The sequence below is a fragment of the Pinus tabuliformis genome, chromosome 9, assembly GCF_031772625.1.
Source record: "Pinus tabuliformis cultivar Carrire ecotype Pingquan chromosome 9, CPIR1, whole genome shotgun sequence".
Lineage (NCBI taxonomy): Eukaryota > Viridiplantae > Streptophyta > Pinopsida > Pinales > Pinaceae > Pinus > Pinus tabuliformis.
In genome coordinates this window covers 1,526,090,655-1,526,116,193 of record NC_142307.1, presented here as the reverse complement: position 1 = coordinate 1,526,116,193, position 25,539 = coordinate 1,526,090,655, and positions in this window count along the sequence as shown.

Below are 25,539 nucleotides of genomic sequence, written 5' to 3'. Positions count from 1 at the left end.
GTTCACGATGGGTGTCATGATTTTATACATTCATAAAGGTTAGAGCTTTCGTATCAGTATTTATTATCATTACTCTTTTCCTTTGCGTGAACTGCGGGAATGAAAAGCAGGAAACATCTAAGGAAAAGGGGAAAGCGTCAATGCTCGGAGAACAGAGAAGAGATGCCTTCATAAACGGATGCCGCATGCAACAGAACCACAGATTCCAGAGTATCACTCAACAGATGCTGAGGTCGATAGGTGATTCAACATTCAGGGTCAAAAAGCTCACAAAAGCAGCATGTTTACCAAAAATCCTGAAACTTCTACCGGTAAAGGAAAAAGGCGCTAAAGAAGGAAAACGCACCAGAAAAGCCCAGAATAAAGAACAGAGGCAGTTTTCGATGCGCGATTAGCGCTAGGCGCTAATCACGCATCGCTAAGAAAATTGTTCAGAAAGAAAAGTCCCTAACTTGCTTAGTCATTCGCAAATTCGGAAACCGAAATAGCAAAAGCAGAAGCAGTTTGAGAGAAATTTGGGTTGTTGCCAAGTATATACCCAGTAAATTCGCCCAACCAGAAGATAATTCTCAAAAATATCTTCTAGTGTACTAAAAATTGGTGCCAGCGCTTGCCATTCTGTTTGCGTAACTCAAACAAAAACATAAGGCAACCAGCCGACTCTTCCCAGGCAAATGTTGAATGCTCGCAACATTTAAGGAGCAAATGCAAAAATAGTTAGGAATTAGATTCAGTTTTTAGAAATAGTTTTGCTTTAGAAGAAGGGCGGTCATTTAAACCGTATCCTAAATTTATGTAATTAAGTTATTTAGTTAGCAGTATTTAAACCCTTCTCATGCATTTGGAGAAGGGTCCAGAAATTTGTCAAAAACTTGTCCTCAGAACATGCACTTTTGCACCCTCGGAGGGGGTTTTGATGAATGGATGGATCAAGGTTTATTAATGTTTGCATTTGATATCTGCTACTGATGTTGCACTTCTGTACTCTTAGTAGATGTTAGAGCAAGGAGAGATAAATCATTGTTGCTTGAAGCTTATGAGTAGGATCAGTCATAAATGGTACTTTTATCTCTTGACCATTTCTGCTTATATTCTTAAAGTGATATACAGTTTTAGTTGTTTATATGTTATTGCATGAATGTGTGAGTTACCATTTGGCACTTTTGTACGGTGGAGCCATTTATTTATGTCTGATATATGAATAACTTATTATGCGATATGTTGTTCACAACTGTTTTGCCTAACTTTTTATGCAAAGTAGTTCATCTTAATTGATTTCTATTCTTGTGATAGCTGAATGATCTTTATTACCAGTTATTGTTTGAAATCTTTTTAGATCGCATAATAGAAGAAATACACCTCGGGTTAGCATAGATTAGATGTGATGTTTTTCATTAGATTACAATAGCATAAAGTTAGTTTAAAAGTTTGAATTAGATTAGCTTTAAGTATCCTTAGATCAGCAACATCCAACTCTGCACACACACACACACCCTTAGATTGGGAAATTGGTCCCATTATCCCCAGTCGGACCCGCTATACCAAACGGATAAGGAGCTGCCAACCAAGGTCCGGACCGGGTGGGTATCCCCCTTGTTGTCGACCTGATTTTCGGGGCTTCAACAGAGCCTCATCCTTGGGTAACTATATGGACCTTAATACACCTCCTAGCTTATTCAAATCAAATCTTCTCATAATTTCTTACATATTTTGATTATATTTTGCTCAATGAGATGAGGAAAAGTGAGATATTATGCCTAGTGGAGTAATGTGCATTGATTGCAAGTTTTTGAGAGCAAATCATGGAAACTTTGGCTAATTAAGGGTTGAAACTTGAATGAGACAAGTAGGAGAGATTGTAGGGGATAGATCCTCCTCATTTACTCCTCACTCATTCGAATGTTCCTCAATCAAATCACACTAGCTCGGAGTTACAAGCAGCCAATTCATGAAGATCAAAAAGCAGTCGAGCCAGTGACAGTTAAAGAGCCAGTTCATCTCGAGTTTGGGAGTTGAGCCTCCCTAGATTTAAGGAAGTCGTTGGAGACTTTAGTTGTATAAATAAGGAGGCCTAGAGCCTCATTAGGATTCGAATTTCTAATGTAAAAAACAATAGGCATTTTCGAGTTCAAGACTGGTGGAAGACATTATTATGTAATTTTCTGATTTGACAATGAGAATAAGCATTTCCTTGATCCAGCATTGAGTTGACTTAGAGGGCTGAAGATCTTGGGTTAGGGCCCAACCCTAGCAACAAAGGCTTCTTGTTGGGTTATGGTATGTTCTATGCTTATAACAGTTTACTTCTTTTCCTTATTATATTCCACATATTAGCAATCACATGTACATAAAGTAACGTGCAGATAGAACATTAAACAATCGACAGAAAACAAGCCAAGACAAGAGACACAAGATGTGGCAGCTAGCCAGAGACAAACCCCATATTGTGTGGGGAAACCCTTTGATCAAATTTTCTATTATCTTCAATAATTTAGCAGAGAGAAATAGTACAATAAATCTGATTCATATCAGTAGTAGCAAACCCTAGATCAGCAACATCAGCATTAGCGGCTTCATCATCAAACTAGGGCAGACGATATCTCACAAACCGACCGTCGGATTGGCTTGATTCCACCACCAAAAGTTGCAGCTTCCAGAGGAGGTTCAAATGAACCTATAGCGTAGCTTAGATGAGGAGATCTTCTAGTCCATGCAGGTCAAACTTTACTTCTGCAGTTGCAGCTTCAATTTAAGCAGCTTCCGGCTTCAAACTAGGGCAGTCGATATCTTGCAAACCGTCCGTCGGATTGACTTGATTCCACCACCAAAAGTTGCGGCTTTCAGAGGAGGTTTCGATGAACCTACAATGCAGTTTAGATGAGGAGATGTTCTAGTCCACGCAGTCAATCTTTACTTCTGCAGTTGCAACTTCAGTTTCAGCAGCTTCCGCCTTCAAACTAGGGCAGTCGATATCTTGCAAACCGTCCATCAGATTGACTTGATTCCACCACCAAAAGTTGCAGCTCTCAGAGGAGGTTCAAATGAACCTACAATGTAGTTCAGATGAGGAGATCTTCTATTCCATGCAAGTCAATCTTTACTTCTGCAGTTGCAGCTTCAGTTTCAACAGCTTTCGGCTTCACATGTGTGAGGGAGAGACTCTTTTCTGCATAATAGAGAAGAGACTCTTTTTTGCGTAGTAGAGAGAGAGAGATGTGATGAGATGAGTGAGTCCAAATGAGGGAAATTCCTCCTGTATTTATACACAATGTTGGTGTTTGAATAGATGCGACTGTTGGGCTTCTGAGCCTGCATGAGTTGTAGGTCAGCTTGATAATAATTCCATAATCAAAATAAATTCATATCTCCATGAATACTTATCGGAATCGGATGATCTTTATATCAATCCTACACCTCTCGATGAGAGGAATCTAATAAAAATATTATCAGACATGAATAAGATGACCCACATGAAGTTTTGCCCTAGTTTCCAATTTTAACACTCCTCTTCTTGTATTTGTATGCTTAGTTGATTTCATAGATTAATGGTTGAATTGTCTTTAGCATTATTTCATTACAAGTAGTTGTGGATTTGATTAGTTTGCTTCCATTTGTGCATTGCTTCAGCATTAGCATAGTAATATAAAGGAATATCAAAAAGCTATTAGTAGATGGATTTGGCTTCAATCCTCCCTTCAGGTACCATGGTTTGGGGAAAGAACTCATATGTAGCCCAAAAAAACAGAATTTTGATTTCTCATGGAATTTAGGGTTTTATGTTACTTACCTAAGCATTTTACTAGTTTTCAAGAATAGGATTTAATTGTAATTTCTATTATCTTCAGCCTTACATTAGATTTCATCAAGGTTTCATATTACCCTGCACATTTTCCCATGCATGAAATAGGCAGCTAGTTCATGAAATTATGTTTTCCTTAGTTAATTGAAATCCTTCTTGTTTACGTGATTTATGGATAAATGTCAATGATTGATGCAGTGCAGGAGTTTCAGCATTCCAGAGAGATTTCATGATCAACAACCCCATCCTAACCTCATCTATCTATGGTTATCACTTTCCTTCACTAAATTCATCATTGCACAAGAATACTTCACCAAGCTTGTTGAGCAAATCCAACCATCTCACAACTCTGTTTTTGAGTTCTGAAGGAATCCTAGGAACTCCCTTGCTCAATTTCACCCACCATTCACCTTCCCCAAGCCTTACATCACCTTCCAAATCCCTCCTCTTTCTCTCGACTATATCCTGTAGGAATACAAGGGATCTTGTAGGAGCATTGGGACATCCTATAGGACGAATTAGGAAATCCTGTAGGTTAACCTGTAGTGGCCTGTTTTGAGGACGAATTGTGGAAAAAGCCCCTAGGAAGCTAGAAAATGACCCCTACTTTCCTCCCAAGCCAACTGACCATCCACCATGATCCCTAATCCACATGCCACATCACCAAAAGAAGCTAGCTTTCACACTTTCACAAAAAAAAAAAAGACAAAAAGGAAAAAAAGAGTTATTTTGTTCATTTACATGCACAACAGTAGAATGTTTGATGTTTCAAATTGCATGCCTAGGACAGTAGGATTGCACATATGATAATTTAGCATTATCTCGAAGCAAAGCCTCATAACAGTTAGATTAGATGAATGGTGTGTTTAAGCATTTGATTTCAGTCTTTTTCCTTACTGCAATAGACAAGATTTATTTTAGTGTAGATTTCCCTTTTTCCTCACTGGAACCAAGCTTCTTCTGAATCAATAGAAATCTGGTTTGAAAACCTTAGTGGTCTATCGCTAGCTTAGCAGTGACAAAGAGAAGACCCATCACATTTACTTGTGTATACAACACTGTTACCTCCAAGTTTGTACGAACCCCGGGTTGAGAAAGTAAAGTTCGTAACCCCAAGAGTTGCAACATTCTTGCTACAATACTGGTGCTCATCAATCACTTGAAAAGATAGGTTCACGCTAGTATGATCATGTGTCTCTAGGTGTTACAGAAGCTCTTGGACAAGTGGACCCCATTTCCATAACTGGATCTTGGATTTTGGGTCATGTATAGTTATTCTCAGCTCACATTGACCCTGGTAAGCTTGTAATAGTGGGTAAATGTGGGGTGGGGTGTTATAGAGTGGTATCAAAGTAGGTTAACAACATTGGACCTCGGAGTAAATGTAGATAGTTATGCATGCATGTCAACTATTTATTGTTATTGTTGTTATATCCATGTGCATGATATGCTTGTAATGTTATTATGTATCGTTCTAATTTGGACTGGCCTCTGCATATGTAATAGCCTCGTCAACAATAAATTGAGGTAATGTTTTTATTATGCCTTTTATTTTATCTGACCGTGGTATGTTGTAGGAAAATAGAATTCCAAGAGATGAAGAGCATAATGGTGGATTACAATTCATATGACTCCCCTTACAAACTAGAAGAGAAACCAATGGGATGGGAGAGATTAGTTGAGCAGTATGGAGAGGCTGACTCTCGTGATTTAGAAAATACATTGAGAAGTTTGAATGCATAGATTATAAGTTGTAAAGATGATAATTAGCGGTTAATTGAGGCCTAAGAAAGGCTTGAAAAAGCTCAAGAAAAGTAAGTTGATGTTGATGCATTCATCCTTCAAATCCTTTCATATTTACAGAAGCATGGACAATTGGGGACCAATCATGGAGATAGGCAGGAAGAAAAGATTAGTGGTGCAGATGGAATCTGATCTCATAAAAGGTACAAGATAGACATGGATGATATAGTAAAGAGTGGTAGATTGTTAGATACATATGAGATGAGCGCTAGTATGCATGGACCTTATTCTAGCTCTACCTCTAAGAGACATCACCGCCAACATCATTATAGGAGAAGTGAGAAGGGGTATTTACTAGAGTAATTCAAGAAAGCTAAGCCTCTTTCTTTTGCTGGTGAGATGACCAAATCAGAAGATGTAAAAGCATGGGTTCTTGGAATGAGGAAAATTTTCAGACTTCATGATTACTGATAGAATATGAAGGCCAAGATAGCTACTTTCAGTCTAAAAGGAAAAATATATATTTGGTGGGAAGATGTCAAGCATGTCAAAGGCATAAGGGAAGAAGAGTTGACTCAGGAAGAATTTGAAACACTCTTCAGGAAGAAGTAACTATCTGAGAGGTATTATGATGGAAATGCTAAGGAATTTTATGAGCCCAAGATGGATTCCATGATAGATGAAGAATATACAACCAAATTTCTAGACCTATTGAGGTACGTGCCCTATCTCAAGGATGAGAAAGCAAAGATCCAAAGGTTCATCAATGGATTTCCATTATCATTCAAAGGCTGGATTGAGTTTGATGAGCCTCAATCATTGGAGGAAGCCATCAAGAAGTCAAAGCATTGTTTTGAGTAGTCAAAGTGTGAGCCTGAGTTCAAGCATGATTGGAAGGTTAATTAGAAGACAAAAGGAAAATGTCGCAAGAAGTGAGGAAGATCTCAAGATGCCGATGACAAGGAAAATGTGGCCCCTCACAAGAAGTCCAATGTAGCTGAGAAAGGACATGGGTCTCAACCTGTGGAGCAACAGAATAAAGGCAATGGTAGAAAACCATTGAAGTGTTGGATTGTGGTAGAGATCATCGTAAGAAGGATTGTCCTTTGTATCAGGGTGTAAGCCTCATATTTACAATGCTCAAGAGGCACAAGCAGTTGGGGATGTAGGTCATAGAATTCGTCGAATCTATGCAGGATTTTATAATAGGCAGGAAGGCCTCCAGACATCCATTATTGAGATGGAAGTTAAGCTTTGTGATCGAGTTGTTTCTATTTTGGTTGATCCTGGATCAAATTATATCTATATTTGTCCTAAACTGGTGATTCAGTGTTTTTTGGATAAGGAGGTGCATGCAAAATCTTGGTTGGTGTAGTCAAATACAGGGACCAAGAGAAGAATTCATCATTGGTTGAAGTCTTGTGCATCTGAGCTTAATGGCATGCCTACAACAACAAACCTAAATTTGCTTCCTTTGGGTGCATGTTGCATGATTATGGGTATGGATTGGTTGTTGATACACAAGACCAAGGTAGATTGTTATGAGAATGTCATTAAGTGCCTTGATGAGAATGGATAACATAAATTCTTGCAGGGAAAGAAGAAGCCTACATTAGTGAGGATGGTTACACCCATGCAAGATAAGCGTAGCTGTAGAAAATGATGTTTATTGCTTGCAATTCATATTTCCAGTGACAAGGGGAAGGAGGATGAGGATGGTGAAATCCTAAGGAGGTGTCCTACCTTGCAACAGTTTCAGGACGTGTTTCCTGCAGAGATTCAAGAGTTGCCTCCTCATAGAGAGGTGGATTTGTCTATTGAGGTGATGCTAAGAACAACACTAACATCTAAGGTAGCATACAGGATGAGCGCTCCTGAGTTTGTGGAATTGAAGTTGCAACTTAAAGAGATGCTTGATAAAGGATACATAAGGCCAAGTGCATCTCCTTGGGGTGCACTAGTGTTGCCTGCAAATTAGAAGGATAATACCCTCATATTGTGCATTGATTACAGATAGTTGAATAAGGTGACTATTAAGAAAAACTATCCATTGCCTCAGATTGATGACTTTTTGGATCATTTGAAGGGAGCGACAATATTCTCAAAGATTGATCTGCAATTAGGATATCATCAGGTGTACATCAAAGAATAAGACAACTATAAGATAACATTTCTTACAAGTTATGGACACTATGAGTTTGTGGTGGTTCCTTTTGGTCTTACAAATGCCCCAACCACCTTCATGTGCATGATGAACAATGTGATGTGCCCTTACCTTGTTAAGTTTGTGATAGTCTTTGTTGATGATATATTGGTTTATTTAAATAATGAGGAAGATCATACAAATCACCTAGAAATAGTATCGAGATTGATGAGAGAGCATAAGTTATATTCCAAGCTCAACAAGTGCATCTTCTTTCAGTCTCAGATTCATTACTTGGGGCATGTTCTTTCCAAGGAGAGGATAATAGTGGATCCAGATAATATTAAGGCTATCATGGAGTGGCCAACTCCAAGAAATGTGGACGATGTCAGATCATTCATGGGACTAGCAGGTTATTACAGGAGGTTCATCAGGAACTTCTCTAAGATTGGCTACCATATCACATCTTTGCAAAGGAAAGGAAAGAAGTTTGAATGGAAGACTGAGTCTGCAACTAGTTTTGATCAGTTGAAATAATTGCGTACCAATAATCCAGTTTTGAGGATTGCAGATCCTGATAATGACTTCATGGTTTGTACATATGCTTACAAGGAAGGACTAGGTGGAGTCATGATACAGGAAGGGAAGATGGCTTGCTATGAATCAAGGAAGTTGAATAAGCATGAGAAGAATTATGTGACTCATGATCTTGAGTTGGCAGTGATCTTTCATGCATTGAATGGAGACATTATCTCCTTGACATGAGGTTTGTTTTGATGAGTGATCATAGTGGAATAAGGTACTTGTTTGACCAACCCAATTTGAACGCAATGCAAGCAATATGGTTGGCTACTCTTAGTGAGTTTGATTTTCAAATTAGGTGCATTAAAGACAAGGATAACAAGGTTGTGAATGCTCTTAGTAAGAGAGTGTAAGTGAATAATATTTCAGTTATGAGCTCATATGGGATCGATTTGGAGCATATCTTACATGCAGGGAAACATGATGAAAGGTACCAACAACTGAAGCAAATATTAAAACAACCAGTTGATAAGAATGAGGAGTATCATCTTGCGTTCGATGGCTTCGTTAGATTTAGGAGCAAGATCTATGTTTCCGATACTAGTGAATTGAAGAAGCTTATCTTTAGAGAATTTCATGTCAAGCCATATTCAGACCACCTAGGATATCAGAAGACATTGAAAACTATCAAGAAGTTCTACTATTGGACTAATTTGAATAAAGATGTGGTTGAGCTTGTTGCTAAGTGCTTAGACTATCAATAGGTGAAAGCTAAATGAAAACATCCAGATAGTTTTTTGTCGCCTATTCTAATTTTGAAATGGAAATGGGAGGTTATTTCCATGGATTTCATTACAGGATTTATAAGGACATCAAGGCAACATGACTCCATCATAGTTGTGGTTAACAGATTGAGTAAGATAGCTCACTTCATTGCAGGAAAATCTACTAATTCAGCTATTGAAGTGGCTCAAATTTTCATTAAGGAGATAGTGAGGTTGCATGGGGTTCCTAACAGGATTATATCTGATAGAGATGTAAAGTTCACTTCCATGTTTTGGAAGGGGTTGTTTACAAGTTTGGGGACAAAGCTAGCCTTCAATATAGCTTATCATCTGCAGACATATGGGAAAATAGAGAGGGGCGAGAGGATATGTTGAGGGTACATTTCATGCATTAGTAGAGAAAGTGGGAGGAGTATCTTGTAGAAAATATTGTAGATTCACAAGCTCATGCAATTTACTAAAGCAGGGGACAATACTCTACTTCTACTTTCAACTAGTGGAAGCCAATAGATTGATGAAAACAACATGAACAAGAAGAAGATAAATCAATGGCACATAATACAAGATGTATATGGGGAAAGTCACTACTTAAAACCCTTCTATTTGTATTGCACATATCATAAATATGAGTGAAGATACAAATCTTGTTCTCACTAGAACAATTCCGCACAAGTATGCTCAACCCTCTCATCTCACAAGCTAGCTCTTGGCCAACACTTAGCCAATTTTGCAGCTCTCCAATCCCCTAATCTCTTGCATAATTCCTAGGATGGATGGCCTGTATTTAAAGGGAATTCATGTTTCCAGAACTACACAATCAAAACATAGGATCAACCTCTGATGCATGCATGATATTTACACTCCAGCAAATAATACAATTGATAGTACATCATCCCCGCACTCTAGTCTCAACTGGGTCTTTCTAATAGTCGACATGCATGAGTTTTTGATGAGGGAATCTTCATTTAACTAGAGTGACACTTGTGGATGCACTAGTGCACCAGCTCACTGTTAACTCTCTATTAGTTCCTCATACGGTTTGGATCTAATTTAACTGAACTTAACTTAAGTCAACTAAGTGATCTAATTTCCAACTCAATTTAAACTCACGTTGGACCCCTAAAACTTAGGGAGAACATATACATGATTATAGTAAGACTTCCAACTCAAAATTCCTAAGCTAATTAATTAAACTTAATTAACTATTTACAAGTTGCTATGAGAATAGAATTCGATTTTAATTCTCAATTTAATTCAAGGACAAATTAAACTGGAATCTCTTGTTGCCATTTCTCAACACTCCCTCTCAACGAGAAAGGGATTATCAACTACCCCAATCCTGTCTATGTGAAACTCGAATTTACATTTTGATAATGCCTTTGTCAAAATTTCAGCATCTTGCTCCTTCATGGGAATGTACTCTAACAACATAATCTGCCTCAATACATAATCTCTGAGATGATGATATCGGGTATCAATATGCTTGGACTGATCATGAAAAACTAGATTTTCGGAGAGGTTGATACAACTCTGATTATCGCAGTAAATCATAGTTGGATCCATCTGTTGACCAAACAAACCAACCAAGATCTTCCTCATCCAAATGGCCTCACATGCTGCCTGACTTGCAGCCATGTACTCTGCCTTTGCCGAATTGAGAGCAACTAATCTTTGTTTCCTATTGTACCAAGAAATTGTCGCTGACCCAACACTAAAGATCCCTCTTGATGTGCTCTTCTGGTCGGATGGACTCCTTGCCCAATTTGCATTGGTGAAGCCTTGAAGCTTCACTCCCTCTATCCATTTGTAGCATAATCCATACTGAGAAGTGACCTTGAGGTATCTCAACACACGCTTTTCTGCCTTCCAAAACAACTTGGTAGGCCTAACCATTGCTTGACTAAGTTGGTTAATTGCATAGCACATATCTGGTTGTGTGTCCACTAAGTACATGAGTGAACCCACAAGCTTCCTGTAAACAATAGCTTCCACTACTTCCCCTGAAGTAGCATCCTCCTTCCTCTAGTTACCTACTAGAGGAGTCTCCATGGGTTTGCTGCTCTCCATGCAGAATATACTGAGTATCTCATTGGGATACTTGCCCTGAGACACAAACAACTCCCCATCTCCCTGCCATACCTTCGTGCTAAGAAAGTAATGCATGAGCCCCATGTCCTTCATCTCAAACTCTCTTACAAGGTCCTTCTTGCAATATTTAATCAACTAATCATCACCTGCCAGTATGAGATCATCAACATAAAGTACAATGATCAACAGTTTACCTTCCACCACTATGTGGTATCGGTTCGCATCTACTTCACTCTTCGTGAAGCCCAACCCGGTGAAGTAGCTATCTATCCTGGTATACCAAGCACAGGGTGCTTGCTTCAGCCCATACAACTCTCTCTTGAGCTGGCACACATGTGACTCACGGTCAAAGGTCTCAAAACCTTCAGGCTACTCTATGTACACCTATTCCTCAATCATGCCATTAAGGAAGGTTGTATTCACATCCATCTGATGTATCTTCCAACCCATTTGTGTTGATAGTGCAAATATAGATCTGATTGACGAGTACCTTTCAACAGGAGCAAATGTCTCATCATAGTCAATCCCCTCTACCTGTGAAAATCCACGGGCCACAAATCTAGCCTTATGATTCTCCACACTACCATCTACAGCTTGCTTTATCTTGTAAAGCCAACGAGATCTCACCATTGACTTGTCCTCTGGTCTTGGGACCACATCCCAAACACTGTTACGAACTATGGAGTCATACTTCTCCACCATGGCATCAACCCAAACTGGTTGTTGCACTGCTTCCTTAAAGGAAGATGGCTCTGTCAAAACACATTTGCCCATAAGAGCCATGTATCCAGTGTACCTCTTAGGTAACCTCCTCTACCTACGCTGAGAAGTGGGTGCTCCCACATTCTCCCGTGCATCATCCAACAATATGTCAGCCTCTCCGGTGTGCTTTCTTCCCTGTTTGGAAGACTTTGCCTGAGTGGATGTCTCCACTCCCAGATCCTCTGCATGTGGCTACTCCACATCAATCTGAGGCTCTTCAACCTTAGAAGCTAAAATCTCCTCATCCGCATGTAGCTCAAGCTCCCCCTCAAGGGAAATTCGCATGGCCTTCTCCTCATCGAATCTGACATCCCTGTGAACCACTGTCATCCTACTGGTCGGAAAGTACACCCAATAGTTGTGAGGTGTATCAGTGTACCCCACAAATATTGCCAACTATGTTGTAGGCTCAAGTTTCTTCCATGTATCTTTGGTCACATGGCAATATACTCATGACCCAGAAATCCTGAAGTGACCAACATCTGGCCTCTTACCGAAATAAGCCTCCTCAGGTGTCTTCATCTAAAGTATTCTACGTGGGTTGTGGTTTTGAACATAAACCATTGTGTTACATGCCTCAACCCACAAGTGTAGTGGCAGGCCCTGATCATGCAACATCGCCCTCGTTGCCCCCATTATGCTTTCATTGTTACTCTCGTCCACCCCATTCTACTGAGGGTTATGGAGTGTCATCAACTCCCATTTAATCCTTTCCACTGCACAAAAGTTCTTAAACTCATTTGAGACATACTCACCACCGTCATCACTCTATAGATCTTTAACCTTCTTACCTCACTCTTTCTCCACCAATTCTTTAAACTCACAAAACTTGTGAAAGTTTAATCCTTTTTTTATGCGTGCAAAATGTCCATCATTTATGAGAATAGTCATCAACAAATATAACATAATACATGTATTTGCCCATGGATTTTGTCGAGAATGGTCCACACACATCTGAATGGACTCGCTCTAGAATAACCTCCACTCGACTCTCTCTGTCGTGAAAGGAAGACTTGGTGTATTTTCCTAAAGTACACCCCTTTCATGTATCAACTTGCTAAAGCGTACCTTTGGGAAGACTGGTAGAGATTTGTTGCAATATCTTCAAAACCCCATGATGCAAGTGGCCCAATCGCCTGTGCCACAACTCGCCAACGTCTCAGCTCTGCACCCTTTCTGTTTTTGTTCTCAAAGCAACACACTCCTCTACCTCCAGCTTATAAAGATTCTTCACCCGAATCCATATCATCTTTACTTGACCCATGGCTATGTGTCGAAGGAACGCCTTTCCTTTCAAGAATATCACATCATAGCCTCTATCCTCAAGAATGGATTGGATACCAAGTTATTCTTCAACCCGGGCACATACATAACATTATTCAAGGTGAGTGGAGCCCCATGCTCCCTCTGAAAAGTAATCGTGAACAAATCCAGTAAAACTATACTTCCCGTCGTCACCCAGTAACATTATACTTCCCGCCATCACTCAGAAACATTATACTTCCTTCCATCACCCATCTCGACATGCATCTAGAGATCTTTCTCTCCGTGCCACTAAATAACTCTTTGTTGCCTATCATGTGGAATGAAGCTCCACTGTCTAAGTACCATACACTTTCCATCATTGATGACACCATGCATGCAATGAGGGAAAAGTCCAATTCGAATTGAGAGGCCAAAGCCTCACATTCTTGGAATTCTTGAGTGGACAATTTGTAGCAAAATGGCCCAACTCATGATAATGAAAGCACTTAAATTTAGTTATGTCTTTCTTCTTACCTCCATGATAAGAATCCGATTTGGAATGGAAAGCTTTCCTTTTCCCCTTCTTCGCCTTAATCGCTAAGGCACAATTCTCTTCATCATCAGTCTTTAATGAAGAGTCATCCTTGGTGTTCCTCCTGATCTCCTCCTCCATCAAATATGACCACAGTCGTTCCCAATCTGGCAACTTCTCCCAACCATTGACAGAGTCCTGATAACTATGCCAACTCTTTGGGAGTCCTAGAAGAGCAAGACTCACCATATCATCCCCGCAACCGTGATTCCAACACTTCCAAGTTCATCATGACATTGAGTGAACTTGGTCAAGTATTTTGGAATCATCTCACCTTTCTCCATTTTGATTTTTCAAAGTTTGTCCTTCAGTGCCAATTTCCTTTGGTCATTGTTGTTCTGATACAAGTTCGTCAATGTTTTCCACATAGCATATGGAGTTTCCTTGCCATGGAGACTTGAGAAAATGTGGTCTCGAACTCCCTCAAGGATTATCTGCCTCACCTTCGCCACACACTTCTTCCATTCGGCCAAATTTTGTGAATCCGATGCTACTGGCTTAGGAATTTCTTGATCAATGAATTCTTTCAAGCCATTATCCTCTAGCACAGCCTCCATTTTGTCCCTCCAGGCTATAAAATTCAAGTTTCCTTCCAAGGCATACTCGAGCCACAAACCATATAACATCATCTGCCAATCCTAAAGTAAGTATTGCAAATTCGAATTCCACTTGTAACCCAAAACTCAAAACTTTGAAATCTCCTCTAGTATATTGTTCTCAGCTCCGATGCCATGTAGAAAATTCTATAGATTCACAAGCTCATGCAATTTACTAAAGCAAAGGACAAGAATCTACTTCTACTTTTAACTAGTGGAAGCCAATAGATCGATGAAAACAACATGAACAAGAAGAAGATAAATCAATGGCACATAACACAGGATGTATTTGGGGAAAACCACTGATCAAAACCCTGTTATCTATATTGCATATATCAGAAATATGAGTGAAGATACAGAGCTTGTTCTCACTAGAACAATTCCACACAAGTATGCTCAACTCTCTCAGCTCACCAGCTAGCCCTTGGCAAACACTTAGCCAATTCTGCAGCTCTCCAAACAGCTAATCTCTTGCGTAATTCCCAGGATGAATAGCCTGTATTTAAAGGGAATTCATGCTTCCAAAACTACACAATCCAAACATATGATCAATCTCTGATGCATGCATGATATTTACACTCCAGTAAATAATACAACTGATAGTACATTGTCCCTGCACTCTAGTCCCAACTGGGTCTTTCTCAGAATCGACATGCATGAGTTTCTGATGAGGGAATCGTCAGTTAACTAGAGTGACACTTATGGATGCACTAGTGCACCAACTAACCGTTAACTCTCTATTAGTTCTTCAAAAAGTTTGGAACTAATTTAACTTAAGTTAGTAAATTGAGTGATCTAATTTCCAACTTAATTTAAACTCATAATGGACCCCTAAAACTTAGGGAGAACATACACATGACTACAAAAGACTTCCAACTCAAAATTCCTAAGATAATTAAACTTAATTAACTATTTACAAGTTGCTATGAGAATAGATTTCGATTTTAATTCTCAGTTTAATTCAAGGACAAATTAAACTGGAATTTCTTGTTTCCATTTCTCAACATATCTTCCACTCGTGGAGTTTGCCTGTAATAATGGGTATCAAGAATCCTTGAAGATGAGTACATTTGAGGCTCCATATGGGAGGAGTTGTAATACTCCTATCAGTTGGAGTGATCTAGTGAGCAGGGTGTTGATTGGACATAATATGTTAAGAGAGATGGAGCAAGAGATGTAGATTATAAAAAGAATTTGAAGGTAGCGTAGGATAGGCTTAAGAGTTATGCGGATCAACATAGGGTATTCAAGGAGTTTCAGGTTGGGGAGCATGTGTACTTGTGTATCAAGCACAAGAAGAGCTCCTTGAAGATTGGATCATGTTCCAAGTTGGCACCTTGGTATTGTGGGCCTTTTGAGATCCTTGAGAGGATTGGACCAGTGGCCTACAAACTTTATTTGCCTCCATCAGTGAAAATCCATGATGTTATTCATGTTTCTCTGCTTAAAAGATATGTACGGGATGTTGATCGTCTAATTGATTAGTCTGTATTGCAAGTGGAACCAGAAGGAGAGTTCCAGTTAGAGCCTCAATGCATACTAAAATGAAAGAAGCTCATGCTCCGAAACCAAGCAATAGAACAATTTAAAGTGCAATGGAAGCACTTTGGGCCTGATGAAGCTACATGGGAGATGGCTAATCATATGCAAGCATTATATCCTTCTTCATTTGCTAGTTGAAGCAAATGTGCTTTGGTATGTGTGTGTGTGTGTGTCATTGTAAATCATATATCACATCGAGTTATGTTTATAAATCTCCATAAGCAATATGTTTTCATGTTTGTAACATCCCTGGTGATAATTCCATGTAATAAAAGTTAAAATAATAACCACAGTTGATGGGACACTTATTCCAAGCTAGATGTTGGGCAAGACATCCTAGGGGGTGTTCATTTGGTTTTTTATGGCTAAGGAACTTAACAAAGGCAATGGATAAGGCTTTGGAAAGGCAAAATGGCATTTTTGGCACATTTATTTATGAAAATAACGGAAATTAGAAGAAAAGGAGGTGAAAGGTCACATGTTGCATGTGAGGAGGAAAATGAAGGAAAATAATGGAAAATTAAGAAAATAGAGGCCTCATTCATAAAAAGGCTTCTAAGGATCAGTTGGTAACCTTTTGTCAGTTGAGTTTTGGAGCTCTCTCATTATTCTCTCTTTCTCTCTCACTCTTGGACACTTAGAGTTTCTTGGAGCACTTTGGCATTGGAGAAAGAAAGACAAAGAAGGCAAGAAGAAGCAAAGATCAAGCAGGGAAAGGCAGGATCAAACAACTATAGCATGCTTCATTGTAGGTATCGACTTGCATGTGTATTTTTCTTGCTAGATTTGGCATGCATGGTATCGCATGTGGTTCTTTTTTATCATGGCATGGCTTTGGCCAAGTGTGATAGTGTTCTTCAGCCTAGCCTTGCCATTTCCTGATAGCTTTGATGAGATGGGTTCTTAGACTTCGATTAGTGTGGGATGGTCGGATGGATTTGAAGCTCAAAGGGGTGGATCTATGAAATGAAAAACACATGGCCTAGTGGTCCCTGAACCGGAATGTGGATCATGGTAAAGCCACTGGCCTAGTAACCCCTGAGCCAGACCGTGGGTTGCAGTAAAGCCAAGATTGTGTGCCTCGGTGGGCCTAGGAATCCTTGTTAGCGAATGGAAAGATGTACGGTAAAGCCAAGAGGTGGATTTATGGGATGTACAGTAAAGCCTAGAGATTATGTATCGTTCTAGGGCCTAGTGATCCTCGGATCAGACTATGGATTACGATAAATTCTAAGAGACTAGGAGGCACTCAAATTCCTCACGGTGTAGGTGGAGAACTCTGGTGGAATCCATGCTTGTTTGGTGTTTTCTATGAGTCCCACATTCATGCCTAGAATATGGCACGAGGGTGATTGGCTGAAGAGAGACTTGGCTCATCCAATCTATGGTCGGGTGGAACCTGGTAGTCTCATCTATGGTTGGTTTATTGCATTCATTAATGAGAAATTCATTCCCTTGATTTTCATCTGTAAATGTACTGATGTATATGTGGATTTTATGGTTGATATGCTTATGATATTTTTGTCCCTATTATGTTGGTTATATGTATGTTTCATGACAATAGCTATGTATGGCTCTCAACATGTTTTCACTTGTAAATGAATGGATAATGTATCTATGGCCAAATAGATGATAATGCAGCAAATGACATGAGGGAACAATGGTTCATAGTGATTCTCATATAAGTTTGAGATTCCTACACTTAATTCTGTTGTTTACACCTATAGGTTACATGTTGATGATATGTTTGACGAAACACCTATCATGGCTAGTAGGGGTCTGTTTAAGGTCTTATTTAACTTATTGATTTTGCGTCATTGTTTCCCTGTTCTTTTACTGATCTTAAGTTATCATTCCATTATGGGCAGTGGCCTAGGCTCCGTGCCTAAAAAAGTGGCTCAAATCCCAGGGATGCTAGCACAAAACTGGTAAAATGAGTCTTTGGACACTGGCAAGCAAGCCTGTGAGAGCGACTCTGGGTTTCTGGATGCTGTCATGCCTATAGCATGAGAGTGACTCAGGCCTAAGTTGTCCAAAAAACTCAATGGGACCCAAGGGCAAGCTATCTAAAGTGTTGGATTGGTTCTTGTGGGTCCTGAAGATGATGTTGAATGTTTGTGTGTTATGTTTTCGTTGATTCCACTTCCTTAAGGTCGCATAGGAGGTTGAATCCAAACATAGTAGCCCTCGTTGTGTGTTTACCCCAGTTGACTAGTTACTTGGGTAGATGTGGGACGGGGGTATTACAGAGTGTTATTAGAGCATGGTTGACCCCTCAGACTGGATGGGTGGTATGTTTTGGTCAAACATCCATGTCAGTTGCATATGGGTCTTTCACACTTGCATTCCATGTGCTCGTTGCATTGCATAATGTTTATCATGGTTATAGTAAGGTTGTCATGAGGAACTTGATGTTGATTTTGTGGAATGCATCGTCATGAGTATATGGCTGGTTACATATTGTTATATGTCCCTTACATGTTGTTGTATGTCGCTTGATTACATCCTTGTATGTTAGGTTGAAGTCTTATGTGTTTGATTACATGTATCAGTCTTGTAGGTTGGTTACAAGTATTGATCGCTTATGCTCAACTCCATGCATTCATGTGTATGTGTAGTTGATTATGCATTGCTTATGCATGTTGATGTTTGCATGTGGCAATGTGTATAGTGGAGCAATGGTTGTTGTCATGCATGAGGTCATGGCTTGTAAAGTTGATATGGTCATGCATGATGACTGGACTCTAGCTAGAAGGATCTGTATATGTTTTTTTACTCATGTGTTATATGTCTACATGCAGTTGTTATGCATGTATGGTCTTAGTTATAGTTATGCATGAATAGTACGTCAAACATGCCTTGTGAAGTCATGGTATGAAATTTAGGTCATCATGGTCCTATTGGTATGTTATGGTGCTAATGTATTGAATGAGGTAAAGTGGGAGATGCAGATCATCAAAGTGAAGTTGCAACATTGGACCTCGAGGCAAGAGCATGTCATCATACATGTTTGTATGTTGGGCATGCAGGTATGTAGGTTAAGGATTGTTATATGCATTAGGGTTATATACATTAGGTTTATGTACATGTCTTTTGATGTTATGGTTACGTACATGATAGATGATAGTTGATTAGCATAGTCATATGCACATGAGTCAGATAGTCAAGAATGATGGTAACCTGTGGTTGTATTCATTGCTATTGTTGTTTTTTTTTAGATAACTTGATGATTAGGTTATATGTTGTTGATGAGCATGATATATAGCTTATTGTTGTTATATGCTATTAACTTGATGATTAGGGTTATTTCATTGAGATCTTGATGTTGTAATTTGGATTGGTCATATGCGTGACAATTATGTTCATTGCATTGAAGATCTTGATGTTATATGTATCATACTAAGTTGAATTGGTCTATGCAAATGGTTAGGGTTATGACATTCAGGTATGAGTTAATATGTTGTGATATTATGTCATACTAATCTAGACTGACTGTGCAGGTGTGATTATTATATATGAATGATAATTGTTTATGAGTTTTAGTGACTAATATGAATATCATGACCTTATTTATGTTTAAGTTGATGTGTTATGAATTTATATCGTGCTAACTAGCTTGATTGTGCAAACAAGATAGCCTCCCCTGAGATACATTAAGGTATGAGCTCACTTGCATGTTATATTTGATGCTTGACGGTTTGATTATGTCGTCTAGTTGATTTATTTAACATAATATGTTTGCAAGTTAGTTGAATGTCCGATGAATTGCATAATATGAGTATGTGTTCAAATGATCTTGTTTTAAGATGATTGCACTAACATGTATGTGTTGAGACAATTGATATGTACTTAAGTGTAGTAGGTGACAATTGTAGTGTTATGTCTAATGACTATGAGTTGACTATGGATTATGACATGATTTTTAGTCTTGGTAAAGGCTTATTTCAAATTGACAGATATTATTGTCTTCATAGTTGGAACATGTGGTCAACATGTGTGAGCAGTTGCAGGGAACATGCTTGGTATTAGCGTGACAAGGTAATAGTTGATGTGTTTATATAACTAATGATTAGGTGATGTGACAGTACATAGTAAGCCTCGATTGCAACAAAGTAAAAACATAAAAGAAAGGAATTGGGTAAAAATTCCTTGGGCTATGTTTGGAAACCCTAATTCCAAACGAATGAGTGCTTTGCACATAATAAATCTTCTTAACCTTGATTTTGTCTTACATTATCTGGATATGTGCTATAGTCATGGACATGGAATTGACAAGTATATTAGCTAGTTTGTCAAGGGAATTGGAGTCCCTTGAGAGAGGGCATGGACGTGTTCAACTACAAGGAAACGTGCTTGGCACAACAAGATAAGGTATCTGGTGTATGGTTATATTTATTTATGCACTGACAGTTATGTGTCTATGGCAGTATGATGCAGGAGATTGCATGGCAAAGAGACTTCCATGAAATCTTGAAGAAGACTCGGATTGAGCTTTCCTTGGAAGCATTGGGAACCATGGGGATTGAGTCATGGTGTCTTTTGTTAGTATTGTGCTTTTGGTCTTTTGTGATTTGCTTGCGCTTGATTTGCAGTTTTGTTATGTCTAGTACATGATCATGCCACTTTGTTTGTGGTGTCGTATTGTTGTTGGTTTTCCATGGTTTTCTTCTCGGCCTTTCCTTTATTGTTTTGAGAGTCTTGGGAATTGGTTGGGAAAAGAAGAAAGTTGAAGGAGCTCAGGGAGATATAAATGAAGCCCAATAGGTAATATAAGACATAGATGAAGCTCAGTGCATGAGTAAGCGCAACGGAAGGTAAGACTGTGACAGTCGGTAGGACTGGTTGGGTCCATTGTGGTAAATGGACAGTGGCAGTAAAGTCATGAGAAAGGTAACCAAAAAGGTAAAGTAAATGGATCTGAGGCGTCAGATGCCTTGACTATGTTGGGAACGACTATTCTTAATGTTGCATGTGTTGCATGAACAAAGGAAGTTCTCTAAAACCTTAACCTTGATATCTGGTAATTATGTTATGATCATGATTATGCTGATGTTTATACATGTATACATGTAGGTGTGTATGTATGTCATGTTTGTCAGGGTCGTCATGGATAATGACTATTAACGCTAACATTTATGTGTATATATATGTATGTATGCATATCGTTGTCTAACATGATCATGATTGTTTATGCTAATGTTTACGTATATGTATGCATGTATCCATGTATCTATGTCACTGTCTGACACATCATCAAGAATCATTCTTGTGGCAGAATGATTTCTTATGCAGGCGAATGTCATGAAGAAGTTCATGGCTATGAGGAATCAAGTGGGAAGAGTAGTCATGACAAATATATGAGGTCAGTGTCATGTGAATATGAATCTATATTGTATGCTTGTATTATGTCTATGCTTATGTTGTGGACATGTTATACCGAGGGATACATCAGCAAAATGAAAGCAGTGTGGTCTGCGATGTGCTAGGATAAGCATGGATAAGACACTGGAAGCAAGGTTTCTTGTAAATGTGATTTGATTTAGAATATTAGTTTGTAGTGCTAAGATCTTCCTGAGATTATTAACAAAATGCTTTCATTGTGCTTAAGGATTCATCAATTTTTGCAAGTGAAATAAAGAGTTTTTTATGTTAATTTTATGAGAAATTTAACATAAACCAAAAGTTGAACAACAGCATAAACATGTATAGAATATAATTAAAAACACATTACCACAAGAACATGATAAAGGAGTTCACCCCTCCTGGGCTACATCTCCTTGGTCCAGCTTCCACTAGCTTGGGCCTCTCTATTATGCTCAAAAGTGTAAAATTATGTATTTACAATGCTCAAATGCTTCTAAAACCTGCTCCAATGAGTCCATAATGTCCGAAAATGGCTATCTAGCCTCTTTTTGCATCTAATTTGGTGAAAACTGAAGAAGTTATGACTTCCCCTTGTTTTCACATTATTCGCTCCACAAATTGCCCCATTTTCGGCATGATTTTACAAATTAGCCCCAAAAACGCGCTAACTGAGTGAAAATTTCACCGCGCAGCGGGCCATAATCTACCAACTGACTCTCTTATAGCAAATCACAATCGGTGAGGAAACCAGCGGTCTTATGGTCTGTGATCGCAGTGGGGCAATGTGCGATTGTGATATGGGGGACCCGACGGTATAATTAACCAGAACCTATAGTCGCCTCGCATCCGATAATCGGTGGAGAAACAACGGGTAATATAATGCGAGACTCTACTTTTTATGAAGTGCGATTGTGATCTGTGATCCATCGCATCGCAACTCAGGCTGATCCATTGCATCGCAACTCTAGGGTTGATCCTCTAACACCTTCCCACATGTCTTTTGCGAAGTGTGATTGCGATTTATCACATTGCAACCCTAGCTGTTCTAGGGCCGATTTTTAACACGATCCGCCTGCGACATGCGATTTACGATATGCGTGGGTCAATGGCAGGCTGCCACTTGGCGCCTGCCCATTCGCTAAAGGGCCTTGTCACATCATCTTTCCCTGCCATCTGTCCAAGTCAAACCTGAACTTTGACTTGTTCTAACTTCTGCATATGAGCTCGGATTTGAGTGTTGATCACACTGTTGGAATCAGAGTGATGATATCTTTAACCTGAAGCTAATTTATCAATATTCTGACACTTTGATTTTTGAGTCTAATTTTGAGCACCTGATCACTCCTCCCCACTGGAAGTCTTTTGGACCCCAAAAGATCACTTTCAATTGACCAGCAGGTGAGGGTACAGTTCCCTCACCTTTCCAATCTCGATCCATTGATCACTGAATTAGAACTTGTGATCTCCACGATTCTTGTTGTGGTTTTCTGTGTACTTGCCTTTAACCTTTTCAAGTTGTTCTTGCACTGTTTGATGTACCATTTGGAGTCGTTCAATCAACTCTTTGGCCTTGTCCATGTTCTTTTATGCCAGCCTAAGCTGCATATACCCCAATGATGCAGCCTAAGCCGCATATACCCATAGTATGCAAATAAATTGCATGTCACACTATGTGTGTACATGTCCCAGGAATTTCAAATATTCCTTGTCTTAGTAAAACCTTCACAAATGGAGGTTTAAGGCTCCTTAATTAAACTCTACGTGGAAACATTCATTTAACTATCCACAGGTTATAACTTTGGGTTACTTTTCACCTCTGGCGCTTATCAACCATACCCTAGTCTTTAGACTTTGGTTAAACTCAAACTTAACCCATAAAACATTAATCTGCTTATTTCTATTATAATTTCTGTATAATAGAAATATCTCATAAACCACACTTAAACCTTACCTTTCCGTCATTCCACAAACCTCTGCACATACATCGATGCTCTCCTTAGTGCGTTAAATCTCTGTCGTCAATCTTATTCCTCAATCCGACGGTTATTACGTCACCCGATCTCTAACTAGCTTAGCCGATCTTCACCGTTGATCTGTCTCATCCGATCCAACAGCTATTGCATCATCTGCTCGCCAACAAACTTGGCTGATCACCACCGTTGATCAATCCCGCTTGATCCAATCATTATCGCGGAATCTTGCGCAAATATTTGCATGACCCATATCAGATTGGAAGCATGCGAGAAAATTGGTTTACTCTCTCCATCGTTTGCTACGTGTCAGCCGCTAAAGGTAATCGCGTGAAATTTTGAAAGACCGCTTACCATCTTTAGGGCGTGCAAGAAACTACTTACCCCTTGCGAATACCATTCCGTCCTTCTACTAACACGTGGTGTTAATCTCTGCCATTCATCTTCTTGACTTTATTTTTCACGACTTAATCTTATCCGTCTATCGCAGACAATCTCGTCCATTGATCTGATGGATCCAACAGTTCTTGAACACTGTTACGTTCTTTTGGTTCTTAATGTGTAATCGCCCATTCGGCTTTTTGTTTATGTATTTGTCTTCGCCTCACAATCTTCACTTGTTATGATCTCGATCTCCGCTTGCGCCTTTATGCTTCCTTCACCTTCACTATAACATTAAAGGCTTTCTCCAATACTGTCAGTGTGTAAAACCATAACACTCCTCTCTACACTTCTACTCTGATTCTACACACCTGCAAGCTACATTACGCAGAATTATTCAAGTTCACACACAACTTATAATTCAAATACACATCACACAAACTCAGAATCGAGTTATTTGTAATAATGAACAACCATTACACAGGAATTTCTTCCTCGGCCTGATTTTCAATATCAGTGGCTTTTCCTTTCCTGCTCGTAGGCCTAAATGACTGACTCTCTGACTCCTGATTGACTGGATTACTCTCTACCTGACTACTATGCCTTTTAGGCTTACATTTATACAAAAGGTTCTATTTAACCAATTCTGGTTCAAATCCTTAATCTGCTGAACTAAATCCTGAATATCCTCTAAGTCCACTTTTAACTCCAGTAATCCCTAAGAAACCTCTCTAGTTCCATGAATCATGACACTACTTTCTAGCCTAAGATTTATAATTGATTTCCAACTCTCTCGTCATCACTCATCATCACTTATGTTCTCCTACATTCGATAGCATTTACAAATATCATCACAATATCTCATTAATTCCTATTCTAATCACTCAAAACATTAATAATTACATGCATAGGAATCCAACTTCCTTGAAAACACAAGACCCCCTAAGTTAACTAGAACATAATGAAATTGCTGAGCTGTATGCTCCTGCATCATTACTACCAGTAGCAATATCCTTCTTACCAAGATGATACAATACATTATGATGCAAATGGTAAACAAATTCCTCCACTTGATTCCTTTGACTCAAGCTTGAATATACATCTTGAAAGTATGTATTTTTCTGAACATAACTTTCATGTAAAAAAATGATGCTTGAGGAAATTAGCTATACAAACTATAGGCCTAGAAAGTACATCAACAAACTTGTTGCTTATACTTTTCTTATGCCTTTTGACCGAGTGGAATAGTAGAAGAAAACCCGTCTAATGGAAGTGCCTTTGTCACTGCAACTTAAACACTTTATCATCGAAAAATTCTGAATGAAAAGAAATGAGCTTACCACATTGCAAAAAGATTGCTCCCATGGCATAGTCACATACAACAACCTGAAACTTAAATGATTGTCTCAAGTCTGGAAAAGCCAGTACTGGAACCGTACTGATCTTTTGTTTTAAAGCATAAAATTCCTCTTGTTGTTTTCCTCCCCACTGGAATACCTTTTGCACAACTGCCAACGAATGCAAATGAACTACAATAGAAGAAAAATTAACAAAATTTATCCTCCAACATTGGGCTGCTCCCAAAAAACCTCTTATCCAAATGACTATCTTGAGCCTGCCTGCATAAATTGCGAGCACAACAAAGGCATCTACAACTTCATGGGGATGTATGATTCTTTCACTTGTGTCTGCAGGAATGGAGTCAATACCACCATAGGCTGTTACGACATCAATCTTGGAGAGGTCTAACTTCAGCTCACCTTCTCCACGTCCCACACAAACTGCCAAAAATCCTTTGGGAACCTAAACACGCTTGGAAGAACCAATTTCACAACTCAAGTACATCAAAGAAGTTTTATCCAACATATACTTTGACATCTTCATAAACAAATGTTCTTGACATACGACATAAAGTATTTTTTTCTCACACATGTCATGTTCATAATGAAATTTTATGAAAATGGAAATGTCATCCAAATAGACTATCTTGTCTAGAAATGGCTTCAA